At 37.1% G+C, this 19,001-nt stretch overlaps 1 protein-coding gene across 7 annotated transcripts in view; it reads right to left on the reverse strand.

Annotated features, from left to right (window-relative positions):
* RPS6KA3 (ribosomal protein S6 kinase A3) overlaps nucleotides 1-19,001 on the reverse strand; it is a 112,296-nt gene that overhangs the window by 81,813 nt on the left and 11,482 nt on the right. For 2 of the 7 annotated variants that reach the window (XM_070502210.1, XM_044763093.2), the window contains exons 2-3: nucleotides 3,727-3,819; nucleotides 2,721-2,757 (exon numbers count right to left, since the gene is read on the reverse strand). The exons of 2 other annotated variants lie outside the window; for them this stretch is intronic. The gene's annotated coding sequence lies outside the window, so the exon portion shown is untranslated. Of the gene's footprint in view, nucleotides 1-2,720; nucleotides 2,822-3,726; nucleotides 3,820-3,936; nucleotides 4,096-19,001 lie in introns of those variants that run through there. 3 more of the 7 variants (XM_070502211.1, XM_044763092.2, XM_070502212.1) reach the window with 3 other exon arrangements.

A 19,001-nucleotide genomic window follows, 5' to 3' on the forward strand; every position in this document is an offset into this window, starting at 1 on the left:
CAAGATTGTACTACCTCAGCAGGCAGACTACCACACTATCTCAGAAAAAGCACTGGCTACTAAATAAAATTCTTCATTATACAGTAACTTTCTTCAGCCACAAATTTCCTTTAAGAAGATTACTAATACATGATGACTAACTTGCCTGTACTCTATCTGCTAAGTCACTGAAAGTAAATCTACAGCTACGACTGACTACAAACCACCCCAAGTCTGTTCTTCTCTGGATAACTCAAGTTCCTTCAAGCACTCCTTTTAGACAGAGGAGACCATCTCCTTTCCTGAGCATGCATCCAATTCATCTTAAAGAGTGGTATACAGAATTGCATGCAATTAACATTTCACTCTTGATATGACCAATGTGGAATAAAGGGCATATCACCTCCCTTGTCCTAAATAATAAACTTGTATTAATGCAGTTCACATATGCATTAGTTTTGGAATGGCCACAAAACATTGCTGAGTCATACTAAGTTTTCTGTTGATTAAATCCTTCTCTTCTTTATTTACACTGAAACTAAGCCCTGTATTCTCTCTTTCTATTTGTTGTTATACTTAGTCTCAGGAATAAAGCCATATTTTAAATTTTTGATGCATCTTTTTCCAGTTCTGATCCATTGCTACAGCCTCTATAGATTGGATTCCAAATGTGCCAATCAGCCTCTTCACTATTTTCAGCTTCATGTAATCCATAAATTTTACAATATATTTTCTTTTCTGAACTCCTCACCCAGCTAATTAACAGTAATATACTGACAAAGCAATCTGAGAAAAAAAATTAAGTGAAACATGATCTAAACATATTTTATGCTCTACTTTTTGCAAAAATATCTACTTCCTTTTTGAGTTTAGCAAAGATTTAAAATTTTGAACAACTTAATTTTTAAAGCAGGAAAATATGAAAGCCAATGTTATTCTACATACCAGTGAAGCGTCACAAAAATCTACCCCAAAAAGCACCTTTACTTAGACAAACCTTTTGTGTCATTTCATCAAAACAAGGATTCAAATGTTATCTATTAGAAATGAGCATAAAATTACTTCCGAAGCTAAGAAGTTTCCCTTTTGAAAAATGACCCTTGGCTTCACTGGCGATTAAGTTATACTGTAATTTCTATAGTTCCAAAAGTTCAAGGAATAGTACCTATTAAACAAGAAAACTTATTTCTCTAATTTTAAGAAACGAATAGAAAAAACATGTTGTCTGAATCTGGCTAGTACCAGGTTTAAACCCCAGCTCTGTCACTCATTGATGTAGTTACCTGACCTTGGGTAAGTTACTTAACATTTTGAGCCTCAATTTCTTCATTTGTAAGATGCATATAACATCCACCTCACAGGGATGTTATAATTAAAAGGATCTACCAAGGGACAGTACATGCTCAGTAAATGCTACTTCCTGTCCCCTCTTTTGCCTCAATTGTGTAATATTTACATTTCTACAGTTAACTTCTAAAGAAGTAATGCAATGGAGAAGTACAGGAGCGTGTTGAGATACCTGTTTCACCACTTACTACAGCCCATTTCCTGCAAAGCAGGGTGGAAGAGATCACTCACATGTGTGGTATATTTTTATACGATGTGGCTAAAGAATTAGTATGGACAAAAAAGGATAGTTTAAAAGTGAGGCAAAAGTATTTGTCCTCTCTCATCCCACCATAATGCCTTTCAGCCAAAAACCTGCAGAGCGTGGCAGATTATACACATGCAAATATTGTGTGAAATACTGGAGAAGGTTAGGAAATGCTAATCATGCTTTACTCTATTAGTCTGAAATGTGTAAAAGTCAAAAATCAGAATAACGTACAATATAGCTCTCATTTGAACAAATCAGATAAAGGAGACTGTTAGCTTGAGTTTCAGTAGGAACTGTTTTCAAAATTACTTCAAAAGTTGTGGTATAAAATTATCAATGAAGATCATCTTCCTGGTTTAAAGAGGATGAACAACTCAAATCAGTGATTCTGAATCTAGGTTTCAGGACTTCTAGAGTATTCTCAAGTATTTTAAGGAAAATTCTGAAATGTTAAACATAAAATATTTTACTAATTATAAGAAAAATTTCATTTTAAGCAACCTTATTAAATAGATTGTTTTGTTGTAATGGCATGTTAAAACAACGCACATTTCCAGGCTGCTGTTTGATACCTCCAAAGAAAATGTAAAATAAGTTAAAAAAAATGCTTTGAGTCCAGCAGGAGATCATCATGTACAAGTACACTATGACTAAAAAAATGAACTGTGACTGATAAAATGCTACCTTGAACTTAGTAGGACATATCATCTACTGACATCCTTCTACCTAGAAATGAAATGTACATATGAACATTGGGAGAGAAAGAATTCCTCACAGAGAACAACAGCTGAAATAACAGAAAGGGAGGGAAAAAAAGAAAGGGTCCAGAGCCCTAGTGTATTAATTTGGAGACCCAGGTTGTAGGAATAAGCAAGGATCACACTTGTTTTTTTTTTTACCACCCTCAAGTTTCCACAAGTATATCTGCCTTCCAAACTCCCTGGTATCAGCAGTGGTTTTCCTGCCTAAAGCGGATGCAATAGGAGTTCCACGAAGGTGCTGAGGATGAGGCATTAGAAACCTCTCTCAAACTTCAGTTGAGATACCAACAAATTGTTCAGAATCCAAAGAATCTTCTATGCAATTACATTGAAACAATAACAAGCATTTTATATTCTTAATAAGGAATGTATATAATCCTTACCAATGTGACAGGATTAAGAATCAGCTCCTCATTTATCCTAAGGAAATATCAGAGATGTGCATAAAGACTTATGTACAGTGATATTCATCATACTCATTATACTGAAAAATAGAAAACAATCTAAATGACCAACAGGGGACTGGTTAAAGAAATCATAATACATCTATTCATATGTAGGAATACTATGCAATGGTTAAAATCAGGGCCTCAAAGAAAAATTAATGATGCAAAAATATGCTTGCAATATATTAAATTAAAAAGGATACAAAACTACATAGTATGACCCCAAGTTTGTACCCCCCTCCCAACATGTGTGCATGTAACTGGCAAAACATATATAAAATCTTATCAGTAGTTACCTGGGTCATAGGATTTTCTTCTTTGTACTGTATTTTCAAAATTATATGCATTTATTATATATTATTTTTAAAAAGAGAAAAAACAGTGTAATTAGAAAAATCCACTTATTTCTAGTTAAGGAGCCCTTATGCCTGCTTTGCTATTGCTCTAGCAACTAAAGCCCTGCTAGTACTCAAGACTGTTCTATTTTCTAGACTAAGGTAGGAATGACCTCTGGTTATATCTACTCTTTTAAGTTTTAGAGGACCCTTTCAGTAGCTTTTTTTTTCCTTTCTGGTCCTGTGGTTGTGGCCTCAGAAAAGAGGTACGTTTTAGGCCTCATGTTTTTTGGAGTGTACCCCTAAGGGGAATTCTGCTTATGAAACAGAGTATGTTGAGATAAGAATAAAGAAACGAAAACACAGTAGCCAAAATTAAATCTGCATTGTGAAAAGCAAGTATTAGAACTGACACTGCAGAAAACAGAATCCATGCCACAAAGGACAAACTTGAGTAAATGAAAAAAAATGAAAGAAAAGATTAAAAAATTATGGAGGACAGACGTAGAAATAATCTATGAATAACAGATGTTCCTAAAAAAAATAAAAACAGAGCAGTTTAATCAATCAAAAGTATAAGAATACTTTCCAGTTCTGAAAAAAAATACCTGAGACTGGAGACTGAGAAGGTTCAACAGAGATCATCAACACCAAGACATGTCCTGGCAAATGTTTTAAATTTCAAGGATAAAGATATAATCCTACAAGCATACAAGCAGAAAAAAATAGGTTATTTTCAAAGGAACTAAAATCAGATTGATGTCAGATTTCTCCTCTGTAACAATAAAATGCCAGAAGACAATGAAGCAATGACTTACGGAGAGTTGAAAGGGAAAAGTTATGATCTAAGAATTGTATACTTTGTCCTAGTTTTTCATATACAAAGGTCACAGGAAATTATTCTTAGATCTGCAAAGTCTCATAAAATTTCACCATCCTGGTAGTATCTTTTTTCATAAACTGTTCAAACATATGTCCTAGACCATTGAAAAAGAATCAAAATAAGAATGCAAGAACATTAAGGTAGGAAAGAACTGGTGAAGTATACCGACACCAACCTAATATCTACAAATAACTGAATAAAATAATTAACCCCCCTAATTGAGAAAGGGTCAATAATGAAGAATAAATGATATAAGTACATAAATAATATAAAACTTTAGAAAGTTAAAGGTAAGATTTGTAACCTCAGGCTAAATTAATGGACTCAAAATAAAAGAGGTAGTGAAAGAAAGGAGAAAAAAAGATTCTAAATTTTCTGTCTTTCCTAAAAGGATATTTAAAAACCACTATTTTCAGCAATTAGCTAATAAATATAAATTTTAGATGTTTTGAAAAACCATACAATAACCAAGAATTTTATTTATTTATTGCAGCCCAAATCACTAGAGGAGATAACTGGCAAAGACTGGGAATAGGTATCACACTTAACCCTAAGAACATGAGGTAGGTATAATTACCCCTATTTTACAGATGAGGAAACCAAGGTTCAGCAAAGTTAATTAGTGAATGGCGGAAGCAGGATTCAAGCCCAGGCCTTTCCAGCTCCATAATTCTTTCTTCAGTATTTCATAACCTCCTCAAACAAAACAATCCATATGGGAAAAGGGAAAAAACCCATAAGGAAAGAATAAAAAACTTAAAATAAGATGACAGAAATCATTCCAAAAGTAATAATGTAAGAAGTATAAAGTTTAAAGCGTCTAATTAAAACCAAATGTCTTACTGGATAGTCAATGTTATTACAGAATTACTGACATTTTTATGAGTGATGATGGTATAGCAGTTACGTGTTTCAAAAAGTCTTTATCATTTAAGAAATATAAATGCAAATATTTATGTCTGAATTGATGTATGTAGCACTAGTTTCAAAATAATCCACTGGAACCAGGAAAGGGAAGACAGAGAGTACGTGTGTGGGGGGGGGGGGGGCAGAGGGGAGTACAGATGCAACAAGATTGGCCATGATTTGATCATGCTTGAGGTTGGGTTATGGGAATATGGTGGTTCACTATGCTATTCTCTCCACTCTGGCATGTGTTTGAAATGCTTGATTATAAAAACTTCAAGTGTCTTGGGTCATTATTTTTAAAAAGGCTGAAAACACCACACAATTATTTACTGCTTTAAAGAGAAACCCAAACAGAACAGATAAGTATAGAAAAGCATAAAGAAAAAGAAAGCAAGTGTTTGTAATATTAAGGCCAAAAATAAAATGTGAGGCAAAAACCTTAGGCCGATTAAAAAGGTCATTTGATTTGGACTAAAAATATAATTAGTACTTACTACATAGAGTAATAATAATTGCTATCATTTACTGAGCAATTACCACGCACCAGGCAAGTGCTAAGTACTATAGATTATCTTTGATGCTTCTAACAACTCTGTGAGGCATTATCACTAATTTACAAACGAGGAAATTAAGCCAAGATGGGTACACCAGTCTTCTGAAGCACCGTATCCTCAGCTCCTAGCAAAACGCCTGGCACATAGTAGGTGCTCAATAAATATTTGTTGAATAAATGAAAAAGTCTAATAGTCTGCATAAGGCTAATAAGCAGAGACTAAATTCAACTCCAAATTTGATTCTAAAACTCCTACTCTTAATCACATTTAAATCTTTTAATAGTGATAAGAGTAATAGAAAGATGTTTATTTCTTTCTGTGTATGTTTCTCTATTTTTCAGACTTTCTACAATTAACGTGTTATTTTTGCAAACAAGTCATTAAAAATAATAAATGCAAAATAGTATTGAACATTTAATCACAGATTGACCTAACCACAAAACGCAAAAGGAGATGCTTTTGGGGACTATAAAATGAAATAAACAGAAACAAAATGGAAGGGGAAATTTTAGCACACTAACATCAACTAGTATAATGAACAAAATAAGGATAAAGCATTTCAAGTAATTTATACTCGAATAGGTAGATATTGAATTTTATAATATAAAAAGAATATGGGCTCTTTTCAAGTGTCTATGAAAAGTTATAAAGTTGACCATGTTCTAGGCCATAAAGTAAATCCAAAAATTCTTAAAAGCAGGAATCATATAAATCATAGTTTTTGATTACAATAAAAAAACCGAGTAAGGAAATATATTAAAGCACTCATTCAGAAATTAATATTCTTCTAAATAACCACTGGCTCAAGGAAATAAATAATAAAAGCCATCATTTCCATTGCTATGTGTTTGTTTGTCATTGTTTTTATCTTCTACTTATGAGTGAGATCATACAGTATTTGACTTTCTCCCTCTGACTAATTTCACTCAGCGGAATACCATAGGGGAAGTGGAGGGAGGGCAAAAGGGGTGATTAGGCTCACAGGTGAGGGGATGGTCTATAACTAGTTTTTGGGTGGTGAACATGATGTAATCTACACAGAATTTGAAATATATTATGACGTACTTCCGAAAGCTATATAATGTTATAATCCAATGTTACTACAATTAAAAAAAAATTTAAAAAAATTTTTTTAAAGCCATCATTTATGCAATGCTTATTTTGTTCAAAGTACAGTGTTAGCCATGTTACAGACATTCTCTCATTTAATCCCAACTAATCATTAATAAACCATGAGGTACATTATTATGTATAGTAGAGAAGGAAAAAAGTTGAGAGTTAAGAACTTGTCCAAGATCACAGAGCTATTAAGTTTGCAGATAAGGTAAATGAATGCAAGTCTGAATCCAAAGCTCATATTGCAACACAGTAATACTGTCATCTTACTGCTAGAATTCATGTATAGGCATCTAGCTACACTAATTTTTCCTTATTTACAAAACAAAATTTTGTAATGAAAAGTGGAGAAAACTAGAGTTCTTCCTCAACACAACATGTTCTGAAAGTGTCCATTTGTTAAATAAACTATTCTAAGAAGGTAATGGTTCATTTTTATAACATGTCATTGATCAGATATAATATTTCAAATTGTATAATCTCCTAAAAGAGATTCCTTTGAATATATTCATATTCTCAATAGGGCAATTAAAAGAGAAAGAAACTATAAAGTTAGATAGAGACTATAAAGTAAACATGATTTGCCACTAAATTTACTTATAAAAAGCAAATGTGACCTTAGAAAAGTCACTATTTTCTAGTACTTATCTGCAATCCGTAAGAGTTTGATGGAACCTTGGCCAACATGGATTTGAAAGTCTGCCAATAACTGTGGGTAAGCCTGTAAGCCTCTCTGAGTTGTGGTTTCTTCATGCATAAAATATGTGGATATCTAAGAGCTCTTCAGCTTGAAAATGTTATAATCCTGTGACTTTAAGGAGTAAAGTTAAATTTAAGATTTTGTGGGGTTTTTACACCTGAGGAAATTACTGATTCTGTATTTAAAGCTGGTTTTAATGTTATTTCTAATTCCTTCTTTCTCTCCTGCATCCAAAATACAGTTTTATCTATATCCTTCAGTTGTGCCTTTGTACCCAGTGTAAACAAAGATCATGCCAAAGAATGGACTGTACAAATGTCGTCACCTGAAAAAGAAGTACTAATTTTAAAAATACATAAAACATTGTTTTTCAGGGGGCTGGCCCCATGGCGTAGTGGTTAAGTTCGGTGTGCTCCGCTTCAGCAGCCCAGGTTTGTGGGTTCGGACCCTGGCCATGGACCTACAGCACTCGTCAGCCATGCCGTGGAAACAACCCAAATACAAAATAGAGGAAGACTGGCACAGATGTTAGCTCATGGCAAATCTTCCTCAAGCAAAGAAGAGAGGAGGATTGGCAATGGATGTTAGCTCAGGGCAAATCTTCCTCAGCAACAAAACAAACAAACAAAGACAGAACAAAAACATTGTTTTTCTGTTTTTAAGGAAACTAAAGCAATTTTATAATTTCCACAATCCAATCTTACTATCCTTATTTTACTGGTACTGAAAACTAGTAAAGTGTTAACTTGTTTTTTAAGCTCCTCTATCTACTCTCAATCCTATTCCTGACTTTCTAATACCTTCAAACCCCACCTCTTAGTATTCAACGGAGTTGGTAGTATTTCCCCAACTGACCTGTTGATCAAAATCACCTAAGACTCCTGTTAATGATACATTACCTCGCTTCACCCCAAACCGAAACTGAATCATAAGTTCCAGAAACCCCGTGGCTCCATATTTCATTTTTTAAACAGGCACCTTAGAGGACTCCTGTGATTAGATGAGTCCAGGAAATCACAGTGTAGAGAAAAGATCATGGGCTTTGGAGCCTGACATACCATATTTCAAAACCTGGCTTTGCCCTTTATTATAGGTGTGACTTAGGGCAAATTACTTAACACGAATCTCAGTTTTCTAATCCACAAAATTTGGATACTAGCTATGCTGAGGTTGTGGTAAGCTTCAGTATGCCTAGCTATTTGGGTGTTCAGTGTTAGCTTCTCTTTCCTCCTGTACATGCCAGAGGAAATGACAAACACAAATATTTGAGAGGATTCTGATGAGTCCCTTACCCTAATACGTCCACTTCCATTTCTAGGGCTAAAAGCCTGAGTACTAGATAACTCTTTAATGCATTACTTGGGTTGGCTAATTTAAGAGTCTCAGGAACAAGTCTAATGATTTCTGGTTTCCAGAAGCTTAATGAAGCCCTTCTGTCTAAAACAGATACACCATTATGCTGGGCTTCAAAGCCCAAGCTTTTATTTGCTATGTGGTTATGGCAAAATTACCTGAACTTGTTTCCTCATCAGTAAAACAAGCGGTGCTTGAATGTTTGCTGAACTGAACCCAATACATTATTGATAACATAACTGTTAACGAACAATCACTTAAACTAATTGAACTTATACACAGTCTTATAAACATCCTTATGAACAAAAGAAGACAGCAGTAATATCTTGCAAGTAAGTGAAATGAGACAGAATGGGGCTTGCTCAAGCACAATAAATCAGAGCTTAACATCCAATCAAAATTCCCATTTGTGTAGTGTTAACCGTATCTTAACATAAAGTGTTTTAGCACAAGTTTGAAGTTGAATTTACTTAGGAAAAAAACAATCCAAACTACTCACTCATTTAAAAAATATGTACATAGATATATTTAAAAACTACCATAGTTATAAACACAACCTGGCAGCAAGGCTTATTTCTGAAAAAATAATCAGAAATATAGTCTCTAATTAAAGCTCCATGATTAATTCTAGCTACATATGTATTAAGCATAAACACTATTAATAGAGCATTTTACTAAAAATTGTTAGTATTAACTGTTCAGATAAGTTATAAAATAATGAAAAGAAACCTAAAGAAATTTAAAAAAACTAAAAATCTGGGAATTTCATTCAAGACAGGAGGAAAAGTTATCCTCAATTCTTAAAAAATAAACAATAAGAAAAAAACAAACCTCAAATCCTATTGAAAGTAATTTAAAGAACCATAGCTTTTCTCTCAATTTATTCAAATTATTCCTTAATTCAACTGAGAAATTTTTTTCATTTAGTTCCAGCCCTCTGCTTGTTAGGTTTATTTCCAGACATTTAACATTTTCACTATGTTGATTTTCTTTTTTTCCTTTTTCTCCCCAAAGCCCCCCAGTACATAGTTGTATATTCTTCGTTGTGGGTCCTTCTAGTTGTGGCATGTGGGACGCTGCCTCAGCGTGGTTTGATGAGCAGTGCCATGTCCGAGCCCAGGATTCGAACCAATGAAACACTGGGCTGCCTGCCATGGAGTGCGTGAACTTAACCACTCGGCCATGGGGCCAGCCTCTATGTTTTCACTATTTTGAATGAGATCTTTCTTCCATTATCATTTCTAACTAGGATAGTGATTTACTGATTTCTGATACCACCTTATTAGACTACCATCAGTTCTAACAAACCTTTTTAGTGGTTTCCTTCGATTATCTAAGTAGATGATTTTATCATCTATGAATAGTAATCTTTTAACCTTCTTTTGGATACTCTCTGATTTCCTTGTCTAATTGCATTAGCAAACTCTTCTGGAATGTAAAATAGAGATGAAAACAGCAGGTATAGTTTTAATGACATTGCCTATAATATGTCCCCATCAAGCATGGTGCTGGGGGCCAGCCCTGTGGCCGAGTGGTTAAGTTCTCGTGCTCCACTGTGAGGTCCAGGGTTTCACCAGTTTGGCTCCTGGGCACGGACATGACACTGCTCATCAGGCCACGTTGAGGCAGCACCCCACATGCCACAACTAGAAGGACCTGCAACTAAGATATACAACTATGTACCGGGGGGATTTGGGAAGATAAAGCAGGAAAAAAAAAAAAGATTGGCAAGAGTTGTTAGCTCAGGTGCCAATCTTAAAAAAAAAAAAAAAAAAAAGCATGGTGCTGGCTATTGGTCTGAGATTATTTTTTAATAATATTAAGGACACACTTTTATTCCTATTTTACTAAGTTTTTAATTGAGAATAGACATTAAATTTTATCTAATGCTTTCTGACTTTTAACTTTTTAATTATAAATGATCATACATTCACAGGAAGTTGCAAAAATAATGCAGAGATGTCCCATATACTCTGAACCCAGTGGTTACATCTTACATAACTTCCTGTCAAAACCAGGAAATTTATACTGGTACAAATGGCCCAGACCTTATGCAGATTTCACTGGTTTTGCAGGTTCTCATGTGTGTGTTCTCCACGTTATCCCATGTTTCAATTCCTGGATCTAGCACCACTGTAAAGACACTGAACAGTTCATCACTACCAGGATCCTGCATATTGCCTTTATAACCACACCCACTTCCCTCCTTCCCCTCTTCCCAACCCTGGCAACCACTAATCCACTCTCCATTTCTACAATTTTGTCATTTCAAGAATGTTATATAAATGGAATCACAGAGTATGTAACCATTTTTCACTCAGCATGAATTCCCTTTAGATTCATCCAAGTTGTTATGTATATCAACAATTCATTCCTTTTAGTTGCTGAGTAGTATTCCATGGTGTGGATGCACCACAGCTTGTTTCACCATTCACCCACTGAAGGACATTTGGTTTCTAATTTGTGGATATTACAAATAAAGCTTCTATGAACATTTATGTTTAGACTTCTGTGTGGACATACATTTTCATTCCTCTGGGATAAATGTTTAGGAGTGCAACTGCTAGGTCATATTCTAAGTGTATTTTAGTTTTGTAAGCAACGGTCAAACTATTTTCCAGAAGGGCTGTATCATTTTACATTCCCATCAGCAATCTAGGAGAGATCCAGTTTGTCCACATCCTCATCAACATTTGGTATTGCCACTATTTTTTATTTTGGCTGTTCTAATAGGCATGTAGTGATATCTCATGGTAGTTTTAATTTTCATTTCTCTAATAGCTTACCATGTTGACATCTTTTCATATGCTTATTTGCTGTCCATATATCCTCTTTGGTGAAATGTCTGTTCATCTCTTTTGCCCAATTTCTAATTGGATTGTTTGTCTTTGCTACTGTTAAGTTTTGAGAGTTCTTTATATATTCTAGCTACAAGTCCTGTCTCAGATTTGGTTTGCAAATATTTTCACCTAGTCTGTAGCTTGTCTTTTCATCCCTTTAACATGGTCTTTTTCATAGAGCAAAAGTTTTGAACCTTGATGAAGCCAAATTTATTGATTTTTTTCTTTTATGGATTGTGCTTCTGGTATCTGGTCTAAGAACTCTTAGTCCACAGTCCTGAAGATTTTCTCCTATGTATAAATTCTAAAAGGTTTTTTTTTTTTTGGAGAGGGGAAAATCATCTACCATCATACCAAACTAATACACCCTTCCAGCTCTTGTTCACATGCATAGATATTTCCCACATGGTGGAAATAAATTTGAGCAACATTGTAAAAAAATTTTTTTTCCTAGATAAATTAAACCTGTCTCAGAGTACATAAATCTAATTTCAGTCATTATTAGGGTTCTGTGGCATCCAACCCATGAGCTCACATAAGAATCCTTGACAAATCTAGTGCCAGACTATGGGAGAAGCCTCGTCCCAAGTCTGCAGTGGGCACCATCACTGCCAAAAGTCCCATAGAGCTGGTCCTCTGCCATCTGATGGGCACTCCTCTCCCCAGATGGCTCCTCTCAGCAGTCTTTCAGATCGGGAAAGCTGCTTCCAAGCGGCAGTGCTTAGAGTCCACATGCCATAGTATCCCACAGATGCCCTCCATTAGGGACTCTGAATGCAGATACAGACTTTTGGAAGCACAGGATTCTTACCCTCTTCCCAGGCTCAGGAAATTATTGTCGCCCCACCAGACTAAGCCAGTTCCATCTCTTTAACTCGAACACCAGCTTTCATCTGCTTCCTCTGGTTCTCAGCATAATCCTAACCCCTAACTTTCAAATAAAAAAAACTATACAGTGAAGTCTTCTGATAATTCTTGACTTTCATCCTTTTTATTCCCCTCTCCGACATTTTATGTTTTGGGCATATTTTACATATTTTTGTGTATCCACTAATTACTGTAGATATAGATGATTTTACTAATTTTGCCTTTTAACCATCAAACCAGCTATACAGATGGTTGATCCACTACCTTTATGATGTTTGCCATTACCAGTGAGATTTTTTTCTCTCATAATTTTCTTATTTCTAGTTATGGCCTTTTGTTTTCATTTAAAGAAGTCCCTTTAATACTTCTTGTAAGGCCAGTTTAGTGGTGATAAACTCCTTTAGCTTTTGCTTGTCAGGGAAACTTTTTCTCTCTCTTTCAATTCTGAATGATAACCTTGATGGGTAGAGTATTCTTGGTTGTAAATTTTTTCCTTTCAGCACTTTGAACATATCATGCCACTCTCTTCTGGCCTGTAAAGTTTCTGCTAAAAATTCAGCTGATAGTCTTGTAGGGGTTCCCTTATATGTAACTAGCTGTTTTTTTCTTGCTGCTTTTGAGGTTCTCTCTTTAACTTTTGACATTTTAATTATAATGTGTCTTGGTGTGGGTTTCTCTGAGTTCACCTTATTTGGGACTCTCTGTGCTTCCTGGACATGGATGTCTGTTTCCTTTGCCAGGCTGGGGAAAGTTTTCAGCCATTATTTCTTCAAATAGGTTTTCTGTCCCTTTCTCTCTCTCTTCTCCTTCTGGGACCACTATAATGCAAATGTTAGTATGCTTCATATTGTCCCAGAGGTCCCTTAACTTATCATCATTTTTTAAAAATTCTTTTTTCTTTTTGCTGTTCTGATTGGGCGATTTCCATTACCCTGTCTTCCAGATCACTGATCTGTTCTTCTGCATCATTTAATCTGCTGTGGATTCCCTCTAATGTGTTTTTCATTTATTATTGCATTGCATTGCTGTATTCTTCAGCTGACTGCTTCTTTTTTGTATTTTCTATCTCTTTCTTGAACTTCTGTGTCCATCCATTCTTCTCCCAAGTTTGGTGAAAATCTTTATGACTATTACTTTGAACTCTTTATCTGGTAGACTGCTTATCTCCATTTTGTTATCTTTCTGAGGTTTTTGTCTTGTTCTTTCACATTTAGAACATACTCCTCCATCTCTTCATTTTGCCTAACTCTCTGTGTATGTTTCTATGTATTAGGTAGATCAGCTCCATGTCCTGGTATTGAAGGGGTGGCCTTATGTAGAAGGCGTCCTGTGGGGCCTAGTAGTGCAATTGCTCCTTGTCACCAAAGCCAGGTACTCCAGGCGTGTCCCCTATGTAGGTTGTGTGCAGCCTCCTGTTATGCCTGGGCTGTGATTGCTGCAGGTGCACTGGTGTGTGGGGCCGGCCTCCCAGGGTGGGAGCCACTTTGGAGGGGGTCCAGCGCTGGCCAGGGCTGCCCACTGCATGGGGTGGGGTAGGAGCCACTTTGGAGGGGCTCCAGTGCCAGTTGGTGCTGCTCACCAGATGGGGTGGGGCAGGAGCCACTTTGGAGGAGTCTTGGTCGGGGTGGGTCTGCAGAGGAACATCAGAGTAGGGTGAGTAGTATTAACAAGGTAGATGGAGAGTGTCAGAAATGGTGCCAGCTGGGGTCAGGCCAGCTAGGTAAAAGGAAAGCAAAAACAAAACAAAACAAGGCATTGCCAGCTCTTCCACCCCTGGAGAAAGCTCCAACAGATCCCCACCCTTCTGGCACACACTCTAAAATTAGTCAATGAATCTCCTTCGTGTATAACCCAGGCACTTTTCAAACTGTTGCCTCTGTTCTGGAACCCAGAGTGAGTGAGTTTGTGTGTGTGCCCTTTAAGAGCAGAGTCTCAGTTTCCTATAGCCCTCCAGTTCTCCCAGATGTAAGCCCCGTTGATTTTCAAAGCCAGATGTTATGGGCGATGGTCTTCCTGGTGCAGGTCTCCCAGACTGGGGAGCTCAATGTGGGGCTCACGCCCCTCTCATTCAGGAGGACCTCTGTGGTTGTGATATCCTCCCACTTCTGGGTTGCCAGACCAGGGGTGTGGGTTCTGACTAGACTGCATCTCTGTCCCTCCTACTCATCTTGATGTGGCTCTTTCTTTATATTCTTAGTTGTAGAAAATCTGTTCTGCTAGTCCTCAGGTTGCTCTCACCAATAGTTGTTCTATATGTGGTTGTAGTTCTGATGTGTCCATGGGATGAGGTGTGCTAAGGATCTTCCTACTCCATCACCTTGATCCAGAATCTAAAAGTTTTATAGTTTTACATTTTATATTTCAATCCATGCTCCATTTTGAATTAATTTTTGTATAAGATGTGAGGTTTACGTTGAGGTTCGTTGTTTGACCTATGGATGTGTAATTGCTCTAAGCACCATGTTGAAAAGGTTATCTTTCCTCCATTGAATTTCTTTTGCACCTGTGACAAAAATCAGTTGGCTGTGCTTGTATGGATATATTTCTGAGTTCTCTATTCTATTCCACTGATCTATGTTTAGCCCTTCATCAATACCACAAAATTTTGATTACTGAAGCTATATAGTAAGTCTTAAAATCAGGTGGAGTGATTCTCTCACTTTAATCTTATTTCTGATACTTTAGTTCCTTTACCTCTCCATATAATTTTTAGAATAAGCTTGTGTTAAATCTATAGAAGAATTTGGGGAGAATTAACATCTTTATTATGTTGAGTCTTCCAATCTATGAATACAGCACCCTTCTCCATTTATTTAGACCTTTGATTTCTTTCATCAGCATTTTTTAGTTTTCAGCATAGAAGTCCTACACGTTTTGCAAGAGCTATACCCAAGTATTTTTTTGAGCAATTACAAATGGTACTTTTTCATTTCGGTTCCCACACATTCATCACTAGTATACAGAAATACAATTTATTCTTGTATGCTGATCTTGTATCTTACAGCTTGGCAGAACTCACTTATTCTTGTTTTATGTAGATTCCTTGGGATTTTCATTGGAGGCCATCGTGTCACTTGCAAATAGGGACAGTTTTATGTCTTTCTTTCCAGTCTGTCCTTCATTATTTCCTTTTCCTGCTTAATATGCTGGCAATAATTTCCAGCACTATGTCGAATAGCAGTGCTAAGAGTGGACATCTTTACCTTGTTCCTGATATTAAGGGGAAAGTATTCAGTCTTTCACCATTAAGGACGTTAGCTGTGGGTTTTTGGTAAATGTTCTTTATCAAGTTTAGAAAGTTCCCTTTTTTTCTTAGCTTGCTGAGTTTTTATTATGAATAAGTGTTTAGTTTAATGTTTTCTGCATTATTAACATGATTTCTCCTCAACTTTTTAATATGGTGGACTACATCAAATGATTTTTTTAATACTAAATCAGTCTTAAATCCTTGGAATAAAACTCATTTGGTCATGGTGTATAGTTCTTTTTATACATTTCTGGAGTTGTTTTGCTAACATTTTGTCAAGGATTCTGTGTCTTCTGTGAGCCCACTGTTCTTGAGGGATACTGATCTGTAGTTTTCTGTACTGTCTTTAGGTTTTGGTATCAGGGTAATATTGGCCTTAAATTATGAGTTCTGAAATGTTTCCTCTTCTTCTATTTTCCGGAAGAGACTAGAATTCATGTTATTCTTATTTCTTTATTCTTGATGTTCCAGATCCTTCTTTTATAATTTCTTTTCTGCTTGGAGAACTACCTGTAGTCATTCTTTCAGGATCTGCTATAGATCAGGTCTCTTAGCTTTCCCTCAGCTGAGATTGCTTTGATTTCACCTTTATTCCTGAACCATATTTTCACAGGGTATAGAATTCTGGGACCACAGTTCTTTTCTTTTAGCATTTGAGAAACAGTGTGTCATTTCCTTCTGGCTTCCATGGTTCCCCATGTGAGATCTGCTGTCATTTGAATCACTGTTCCCCTATAGGTAATAGCTCATTTTTCTCTAGCTGCTTTCAAGATTCTTTGTTTTTACTTTTAGTCCAATTTAAAATTTTTTAAATTGTGGTAAAATACATGTAACATAAAATTTATCACCTTAACCATTTTTTTTTTTAAAGATTTTATTATTTCCTTTTTCTCCCCAAAGCCCCCCCGGTACATAGCTGTATATTCTTCGTTGTGGGTCCTTCTAGTTGTGGCATGTGGGACGCCGCCTCAGCGTGGTCCGATGAGCAGCGCCATGTCCGCGCCCAGGATTCGAACCAACGAAACACTGGGCTGCCTGCTGCGGAGCGCGCGAACTTAACCACTCGGCCACGGGGCCAGCCCCCTCACCTTAACCATTTTTTTAGTGTGCAGTTCAGTGTGTTAAATACATTCACATTGTTGTGCAACCAATCTCCAGAACTTTTTCATCTTCCAAAATTGAAACTCTATACCCATTAAACAACTTCTCATTTCCAAAGGATGACTTTGATGTGTCTGAGTGTGGATTACTTTGGCTTTATCTCATTTGGGGTTCAGTCAGCTTCTTGAATCTGTAGGTTTATGTCTTTTGCCAAATTGGAAACTTTCAGCCATTATTTCTTCAGGTCCACCTTTTTTCTCTGCTTTCTAAGATTCTGATGACATGAATGTTAAATCTTTTGTTAATGTTCCCCAAGCTCCTGAGGCTCTCTTCATTTTTTTTTTAGTTTATTTTTCCTCTGTTGTTCAGATTGGATAATTTCTATTGCTCTATCTTCAATTTTACTGACTCTTTCCTGTCATCTCCATTCTTCAGTTGAGCCCATGTAGCAAGTTTATTTCAGTTATTGTATTTTTCAGTTCTAAAATTTCCATTTTCTGCTTTGTATCTTTTACTTCTTTTCTTAAGACTAATTTTTCATTTGTTTCAAATGTGTTTGTGATTGCTCATTGAAGCATTTTTATGATGGCTGTTTTAAAATCCTTGCCAGATAATGTCAAGATCTGAAGCATGTCAGTGTTGGCATCTGTTGACTTTTTTCTCATTCGTGTTGTGATTTTCCTGGCTCTTAGTATAAGAGATCTTCAATTGTGTAATGAACATTTTGGAGATCCTAAGAATCTGGATCCTATTTAATCTTTTTTAGTAGGCAGTCCACCAACTGAGGTGTAGTGTGAGGGCAGGGTGAGTGTGTATGTTCAGCTTCCTGCTGGGTCCCACCAACACCACCCTGGCAAAAGTGGAACAATGACTCACATTGTTTTGCAGACAGGTGGGATGGAAGTTCAGCTCCACTCTTGGTCCTAGTGAAAGTAGGGCACCAACCCACACCACCTCATTGCCTCTGAGGAGGGGTGTAAGCTCAGCCCCTTGACAGACCCCACTGACAACAGGGAGAGGGCAAGCAGAGATCTGACTCACACTGATTTGTTGCTGCAAGGTAAGGTGGAAAGCTCAGCTCCCTGAAGGGCCCAGCTGACAACAGGGAAGGGGAGAGGGTGAAGTGGAGTGCCAACCAGCCCTGCCATCCACCACTTTGTTCCACCCTGCAGATGCCAGATGGGGATGGAGGCTCAGCTCCCCACTGGGCCCCACTGACATTAGGGGAAGGAGGAAGCAGTGTTGACTAGCCCACCTCCAACCATCTTGTTTTGCCTTGTTGATATTGGGGTGAGGGTGGAGGCTCAGCTGCTCATGACATAGGGCAGGGGGAGGTTTACTGGGGACTAGCCCTGCCTCATACCACCTTGTTAAGTCTCATTGCTTCCAGGTTGGGGTGAAGTTCGACTGGATGCTGGACCCCACTCACACTACCCTAGTGAGAGTATCACCTCCTTCTGCAAGGGATGGGATGGGGGAGTGAGGGAAGATCAGGTCCCTGCTCAACCTGCTAAACACACCTGCCCCCACAATAGGGGGAATCAAAGTTCTGTCTGCTTTTGCTAGGCAAGGAATGAGAGATTAGGTCCCTGATGTGTCCAGCCAACTCCACTGGGTGGCGGAATCAGAGCACTGCCACTTGCTTCTTTGGAGTAGGGTGGGGTTTTTCTGTTGGCGTTTGGCTATAGGAGGGTGGGTACTCCCAAAAAGGTTTACTATTGTTAGGCTACCCTTTCCCCAGTCATCTGGCTAAAGAAAACAGGCTTTTCTTAGAGCCCTTTCTGTCTATGCCTGTTGGTGGTCCCAGGCTGGAGGCTTTAACAGCACCCTGACCAGGATATATGGGAGACAATAAGAAAACTCATGGAACACACTATCTGTGTCATTCCTTGAGTCCTAGAGTCTGTGTGCAGTGTGCCTTCTTATTTCCACCTTTCAGGGTGTTCCTGTGCTTATCTGTTGTGTTATGTCTAAGGTGTTTTAGTTGCAAAGGAGGACCCTGGAGAAGTAGGGCTCCTCCATCTTGGCAGAATCACAAGTGTCCTCCCAGTGACTCATTATTATGTTGAAAATAACATTTATTTTCTTTGTGTGTGTGTATGTGTGTGTTAAAAGGAACTAAATTGAGTGTCAGAGGTAATAACACTTATTTTCCAGTTTTCCACATTATGGTTAAAAATGCACTATGAAAAACTGCCGTAACATCATGGATCATAATTTTCCCCTAAAGATTCAATTATGGTTGTTTATGTTATTCCTGGCTAATTTAGCCTGCTTCATGTTATTCAACTGCCTGTCCACCTCAGTACTTTT

Source organism: Equus asinus, chromosome X, assembly GCF_041296235.1.
Source record: "Equus asinus isolate D_3611 breed Donkey chromosome X, EquAss-T2T_v2, whole genome shotgun sequence".
Lineage (NCBI taxonomy): Eukaryota > Metazoa > Chordata > Mammalia > Perissodactyla > Equidae > Equus > Equus asinus.